This window comes from Mustela putorius, unplaced genomic scaffold (genome assembly GCF_011764305.1).
Source record: "Mustela putorius furo isolate JIRA1106 unplaced genomic scaffold, ASM1176430v1.1 tig00000151_pilon_pilon_pilon, whole genome shotgun sequence".
In the NCBI taxonomy this organism is placed as follows: domain Eukaryota; kingdom Metazoa; phylum Chordata; class Mammalia; order Carnivora; family Mustelidae; genus Mustela; species Mustela putorius.
In genome coordinates this window covers 6,488,205-6,495,534 of record NW_025421296.1, presented here as the reverse complement: position 1 = coordinate 6,495,534, position 7,330 = coordinate 6,488,205, and the positions used below count along the sequence as shown (strand labels likewise).

The 7,330-nt window shown below is 44.6% G+C and overlaps 1 long non-coding RNA gene across 1 annotated transcript; it reads left to right on the top strand.

The window, feature by feature from the left end:
• Positions 1-522: 522 nt before the first annotated feature.
• On the top strand, positions 523-6,901 carry LOC101683376. Its single transcript, XR_201214.3, has 3 exons — positions 523-716; positions 1,062-1,114; positions 6,364-6,901. It is a non-coding gene; the product is annotated as an uncharacterized LOC101683376 (long non-coding RNA).
• The last annotated feature ends 429 nt before the right edge of the window (positions 6,902-7,330 follow it).

The window sequence follows — 7,330 nt, the reverse complement described above, 5'->3', positions numbered from 1 at the left end:
GAATCTGCCAAAAGGGATGGGACATCGCTTCCATGAATAGGTGGTGAAGGGATTTTATAGATGTAATTTAAGCCTTTGATCAGTTGACTTTGAGTACATCAAATGGGAGATTACCCTGGGTGGGTCCGACCTAATCAGGTGAGTTCTTTAAGGAGGGTTTGGGTCTTCTCTGAACGAAGAAACTCAGTGAGATATTTGCTTGCTGACACTAAAGAAGTGAGCTGTTGTGTCCTGAGAGGGCCTGAGGGCAATATGGCTGAGAATTGTAAGGGTTTCTAGGAGCTGAAACTGACTGTAGCTGGCAGTCAGCAAGGAATCAGGGACCTAGTGCTATAACCACAAGGAACTAAATCCTGCCAACAATGACGTGGAGCTTGGAATGGGGTGCTGAATTCCAGGAAGGAATGTAGGAGGGCAACATCTAGATAGTGGTTTCGTGAGACCCTGAGGAAAGCTCAGACCTACCTGGACTGTAGCGCCAAGGACACTGTGAAGTAATAAATGTTGCTAAGTTTGTCGTAGTTTGTTTACTGCAATAGAACACTACTGTAGTTAGCACTGGGACTGGATGCATAGCTTAGGGAGTCCATACCACAGAGAAATGGATGCCATCACTCGGGGAGAGCCTATAGTGAACACCTGGAGGAACACTTCAAGAGAAGAGGAATCTGGAAGACACCATCAGAACAGAATGGGGAGGAAAAGGAGGAAGTCAGGTCAGGAAAGTCTAGGGGATAAAGGGCTTGGAGAAATGGCAAATAGTCAACTATGTTGAATGCAGCGGAGGGATTTGTGGAGATCAAAACATGGCCAGTGCAGAGATCATGGCGGACCTTCTGAGCCACTTTAGTTGGAGACGTTGCTGAAAAATAGGGAGGTCAGCTGTGGTGGGCTGAGGGAGGAAGGTGGGACAATTTTTCAAAAGACTTGGTGAAAAGGACAGGCAATCTCTAGAAGGAATCAAATAAAAAGTCATCTTTCTTTAGTTCTTCCTCCTCCTGTAACTCCCCTTCCTCCTCCTCCTTCTCCTCCTTCTTATTCTCTCTCTCCTCCTTTTCCAGAACAAGATAGAATTGAACCTATTTGTGGGCCGAGGGAACAGATCCACCTGAGCGTGAGTTTCATAATCTGTTTCATAATCCATTTACTGTTTACAGCTTATAATGTACTGGGCTACAGTTATAAACAAGATCTGCTTCTTAGTTTGAGGGGTATGGGGGCAGACAGAATAACGGCCCCACAAAGACGTCCACATCCTCAGCCCTGAAGCCATGAATCTGTTACCTGTTTCATAGCCAAGATGTGATAAAATTGAGGATCTTGCCATGGGGAGATTTTTCTGGGTTCTGTTGGGGGGGAGTCCAGTTGAATCACAGGATTCCCTACGGGAGGGGTCAATGTCCGAGACAGATTGGCTGTCGTGGAGGAAGGGCCATAAGCCAAGGAGTGCAGGTGGCCTCTAGAAGCTGGTGAAGTGAGGAAACGCACTGTCCCCTCGGACCCCTGGAAGGAGCAGGGCCCCGCTCACACCTCTTTCCCACTTCTAACCTCCAGTATGGTAAGGCGATGTATTTGTGTCATTTTAAGCCCCCGAACGTGTGGTAATTTGAAACAGCAACAATAGGACATGAGTACAGAAGCTAATGGCAGGGACAGCCTCACAGACTCCCTCTTCAAAATGCTCCTGTTGGGGGTGCAAGGGTGCCCTGGGGAGCCCACCCACGGCCTCTGACCACAATCAAGGACTGTCTGGTCCATGGGGAGGGAGGCAGGGAAAGCTCTACAGAGGAGGTAATAATGTCTAACCAGGATTTGGATGGAAGAGCTGATTGAGGCTGAAGGAGGCAGGTGGTGAGGTGGGGAGAGCATTTTGAGAGACGGAGCAGGGGGCCTGGCTGGCTCAATTGGTTAAGGGTCTGCCTTAGGCTCAGGTCATAATCCCAGAGTCCTGGGATCGAGTACTGCATGGGTGAGGGGGGGGGTCCCTGCTCAGTGGGGAGCCTGCTTTTCCCTGCCCCCCCCTGCTCCTGCTCTCTCTTGCTCTTCCTCAAATAATTAAATAAATAAAATCTTTAAAAACAAACAGAGCAGCATGGACAGAACCCATAGTCAAGAGAGCGTGACAAGCATTAGAAACTTCAGGAAGAGAAGGAGGCTGACTCCAGTGTGCTCCTTGGGGCCGGGGGACAGAGCTGAGGGCTGAGCTGGTGCCCGCCATGTTCGCCAGGTTAACTTGTTTGGATTGTATCCTGTGGACAAGGAAGCATCGTTGAAGTCTTACTAGAGGAGTAAACGTGACAATTCTGGATGAAGGGCGTGAATGAGCTGGAAGGCTGGAAGCAGGAAGCCCACTCATGTGGGACAAGAGCTCGAGGTTGTGGTAACTTAAATGGAGAGTCGGTTATGGAAATGAGGAAAGGACAGAGCTGACTGTGATTAAGCCAGGAGATGAGCCTGAGAAATAAAACAAGTCCCAAGGGAGAGAGAAGATGGCCAGTCCATAGGCAGCAGAAGAATCTTCAGAGATAGGGCAACGTAGGACAGGAGAGGCGTCCTAAGTTGCCCTACTCTACCTACCTTCCCCCTTACAGGGAGGCGGGGGTGTGCTGGGCTTGCACTCAGTCGGCCAGTTTATGGGTGACACAGGCATCCTCTGGCCATGCGGGGAGCCAGGGCTGGGGCAAGTAAAGGGTTAAAACCTCTGCTTAGAAAAATGAATAAGGATCTTACCAAGCCCAAGAATTTGGTACCTACTTCTTCTAGCTCATCCTGAGCCTTTCTTTTCCTCCCTACTCCATCCTCCTTTGTAGGTGACATCAATACTTCTGAATAGGCTGCACGCGTCCCCATCTCAGGGGCCTCTGGATCAATGAGAGGAGGCTCTTCCCTTGCCATTGGCTTCCTTGCCCTAGTTTCTTGGGTCAGCGTCAACCCTGGAGGGATAGTCAAGGTTCAGTTTAGGTTCCACTTGGCCCTACAAGTTGTTCCCTTGCTTGGCTCCCACCCGCCAGCTCTGCTATCATTTTCTAAGCATTTCCTTCAGGGAGAATCCGATCTTTATTGCTGCTAATCCCTGAACAAGATTGGTTTGCCTTTCTAGCACTCCCGGCAGCACGCAGAGCTGTAAACCCTCCTGCACCTAGCTTTCTGTATGTGAGAAGAAGAAAAGAGGATTATAGCAACACGGGGCCCTTCGCACTGACCGGTAAACTGCTATCAGAGTCTTTGAAGTCAGGAGAGGTTCTTTCCCAGGATCATCTATCAGTAGGTGGGTGGAAGCAATTGCCCCTCCCAACAGGGAGGTAAAAGCCAATTTTAAGGGTGTAAATTATTTGTATATAGGTACTGCTCTTGGTGGCAAAATTATTGGTGGGGTGTGACACTGGGCAAATTAGTGTATTGCTCTATTAGTTCAGAACAAAGTACCAGGGACTGGGTGGTGCAAACCACAGAAATCGTTTTTTTCACAGTTCTGGAAAGTGGAAGTTCAAGATCAAGGTGTTGGCAGTTTTAGTTTCCTCTTCTTTTTCTTAAATTTCATTTAATTTTAATTGAATTAATTCAAATTAAATATTATTATTATTAGAATTAGTATTAGTATCCCCCCCCCCCCCGGGGCGTCTCTCCTTGTTTGTAGATGGCTGTCTTCTCCTGGTGATCTAGCAGCATCTTCCCTCTGTTCATGTGCATCCCTGGTATCTCTTCCTGGGTCCAGACCTCCTCTTCTCTTGACGACACCTTTCAGCTTGGGTCAGGGCCCACCATACAACCTGATTATACCTTCATTTCCTCTTTGAGGTCCTTCTATCCAAATACACTCACACAGGTGAATTTTTAGGACACAATTCAACCCATAACACTTATGCTCCCAAAGTTCTATTTCTTTCCTCTCCTCTAAAAATAGGGATAACAGTTGTAACTACCTCCTATGGGTGGACTGGGTTATTAAGTGAAATGCTACATGAAAACAGTTTAATGTAGCGGCTGACACTTAGTGCTTAGTGGAAGTCTGCTACGTGCTGCTGAGTCTGATGACCACACCCCTCTTGGTGACATTTACAACGAGGGTGTAAGTACATTCTTTGACCTTAAAAAGTTGTCTCAGGTCTGTGTTCCCTTCACTCTACTAAAATTCTTAGCAATACATCTAGAACACATAGGAAATTAGTAACACTGGTTTCTTCTAGAGTGAGAAGTATATGGTTAAGGTTTTAATGTTTATTTTTAAAGATTTTATTTATTTATTTGAGAGAGAGAGAGTACAAGTGTCGGGGGTAGGGGCAGAGGGAGAAGCAGACTTCCTGCTGAGCAGGGACCCCAATGTGGGACTCAATTCCAGGACCTAGAGATCCTGTCCTGAGCTGACACTTGACTGAGCCGCCCAGATGTCCCTGTTTTAATGTTGTTGATACCAATATTTGTTGTAAAAAAGATTTGAAAACTTCAGTGTAGACCTTTATGTCATGTCCTTCCTTAATAGCTTTTATCTCTAGACTGATAGATTTCATTACATAAAAAATAAACCTTTCTTTACAAGTATATGCATGTTTATGTTTATGCTGATTTTTAAAAGAAATCCTTCTCATTCCAATATTCTAAGGGTATGATCCATATCTCAGTATGTTCTTCCAAGAGTTTCATGTTTTTATGTTTTGACCTTTAACTTGATGTGGATAAATTTTTGTACCTTCTAATTTGACAGGGATTTAATCTTTCCATTTTTTCTCCATATGGGAAGCTGGTGGTCTCAACACTATTTATTGAACAGTTCATCCTTTCCCTATTGATTTGTAATTCCTTCTCTATGATGTATTAAAATTTCATAGGCGTGTACTCAGATCTGTTTTGGGGGCTTTTTATGCGGTGCAGGTCTACCCCTGTACCTCTCTCACGGTTTTAATTATTAGGAAGTCTTATCATCTAGGGGGGCAAGTTGTTGTTGTTGTTGTTGTTGTTGTTTTACCTTTGATCTTTGCAGAATGTACTTACCTATCTGAATTTTAAAATCAGTTTCTGTAATTGGTGATTTTTAATTTCATTGTACTAGAGTCAGAGGAAGTGTACCCCCCATTCCCATCCCCTTCCCACACGTTTAGGTTCATGCAGACCAGTGGTCCCTTCCTCAGAGGCTGTGATCTGACAGGTAAGGTGTGTGGACTGGGACCCTTGAGGTTTAAGTCCCCTCAGGTGGCTCCCATGCCTCTGTAGTTCCACCAAAGCGGGTTTGTGGGGGGTGGGAGTGGCAAACTCTCTTTTGATTTTATCATCTGCTTTTCCAGCCTGAATGGCCCAGTGAAACCCCCACCATCATAAATGTTCCCTTTGTAGCTGTCTGACCTGTTTCTCTCTTGTGGCTTAAAAAAATTTTATCTTTATCCTTGGCATTCTGCATTTTACTATATGGATTCTACATGTGCATTTTTGTTTGTGCTTATGTAATCACCACGGTAGGTGTCCCTCTGTCCTTCTTCAGTTGTGGAGAGCTCTGAACCCATTTTCCTTTAATTCAGATTTCTGCCCCTGCATTTTCTCGAACAGAGCTCCCGTTAGATGCACGAGGAAGCCTTCTGCTCTTCCCTCTGTGTCTTTTAAATTCTCGTGCATTTTATCTCCATGTCCCTCTGCAGAGCATTCCAGATCATTTGCTTCATACCATATCCTTTCTTACTTTAACTTTGCCCTGTCATGAGTTTATCTAGTTTGTTAAGTTGCAAAAAGTTAATTTCCGTGGCAAAGTACATTATTGTTTCCGGAGGTGATTGGCTACTCTGACCAGTTTTAATTCATGCTTTTGTGGTTCGATTAAATGGATGTTATTTCTTCCTTTACCTCTTTGAGGCCCTTACCCATCCTTATGTTAAGAGCATTTCAGAATGGTCTATTATTCCACTTTGTGGGAAGCAGAGTTGCTTGCCAGACTTAGCAAAAACCAAAAGGAAATAAAAAGGATGACTAGTTAAAATTGAATTTTAAATAAACAATGAATCATTATTTTTGCATGGATATAATATTGCATGGATAAGTGTATCGCGTGCAATATTCGAGTCATACTAATGCTAAAAGATTTTCATTGTCTTCCATTGTATCTGGCAATTCCACGCCTATTCTGGCACTTGCAGGGCTATGGTCTGTATTTCTAACAATATCCCCCGGTGATTGTGATATGCATCAAACTTGAGCAGGACAAGTCTGCACCCCACTATCTCCCTAGTTGGGAGGAGAGTTATTCCATTTTGTGGTTTGTTGCTATCTTCTTTGGTGTTAATGTTTTTTCACATAATTAAAAATGACAGTTTGCTGTGGAATCGTAAGTAGGTTCTTGTCCAAGTTTTCCCTTCATTTTTTTTTCTCTCTGTCTGGCAGCTCTAAAAGTTGTCTCCATCTGGTTTCCTGGAACTTCCTGTCCAGAAGCATCTCTCACCGCAGTGGCCTGACCTCCATGGCCATGCAGAGGACCTTGCAGGACCCGTCATCAAGCCAGTGGACAATGTGACACAGGACCAACCTTCAGCTCTAGTGTCATTGAAAGCTGTGCCCATTTCTAGTCGATATATGGTTCCTTTCATTTTTAACTGCACTCAGCTCATTCAAATTAAATGTGTGTGTGCTTGCTGACAGGTTTAAAACAAAGAGGGAAGGTTGTGGTGTTAATGCCATTTTCATGAGAAGTCTTTATGGCTCTATCCTAATTCCTGTTTCTTTAATCAATGAATTAGTGGTGACCAAAAAGGATAATGAAGAATTCTGGAATAGGTTGCCCTCTGTGAGTTAAACTAATGAAATTCACTGTGTGGGTAGGTTTGGCCACTTATGGATAGAGGAGACGGGAAGGAGGAAATGTGTGACTCAAGAGTTTAGGAAAATTCCAGATGCAGGTAAGATGCTGGTTGAGAGAGGCAGGGCTGAAATAAAATAAAAATAAAATCTATGACTCAGGAAGCTAAGATCTAACCTCGCAAGCAATACTCTGAAGAAACTTTGCAGCACTGAACTCAGAATGCAGACCCCGGGCTGTCAGAGATGGTCCCTGAAGAGACTGCCCAGCTGCACATCTACTCAGTGGGCTGACCTTGCCATGAGGATGAGTGCACTGAGCTACAAAGACATTGGTGAACTAGCCTCGAAGGTCATCTATTGCTACAGGCTGAATTGCATCTCTCCAGAATCCATGGGTTGAAATCCTCACTCTCAATACCTCAGAATGTAACTATATTTGGAAATAGTCCTTAAAGGGATATTTAAAGTACAGTGAGGTCATATGGATGGGCCCTAATCCAATCTTCTGAGTGGTGTCCTTGTAAGAGGAAGAGATGAGATTTGGACACAGGCA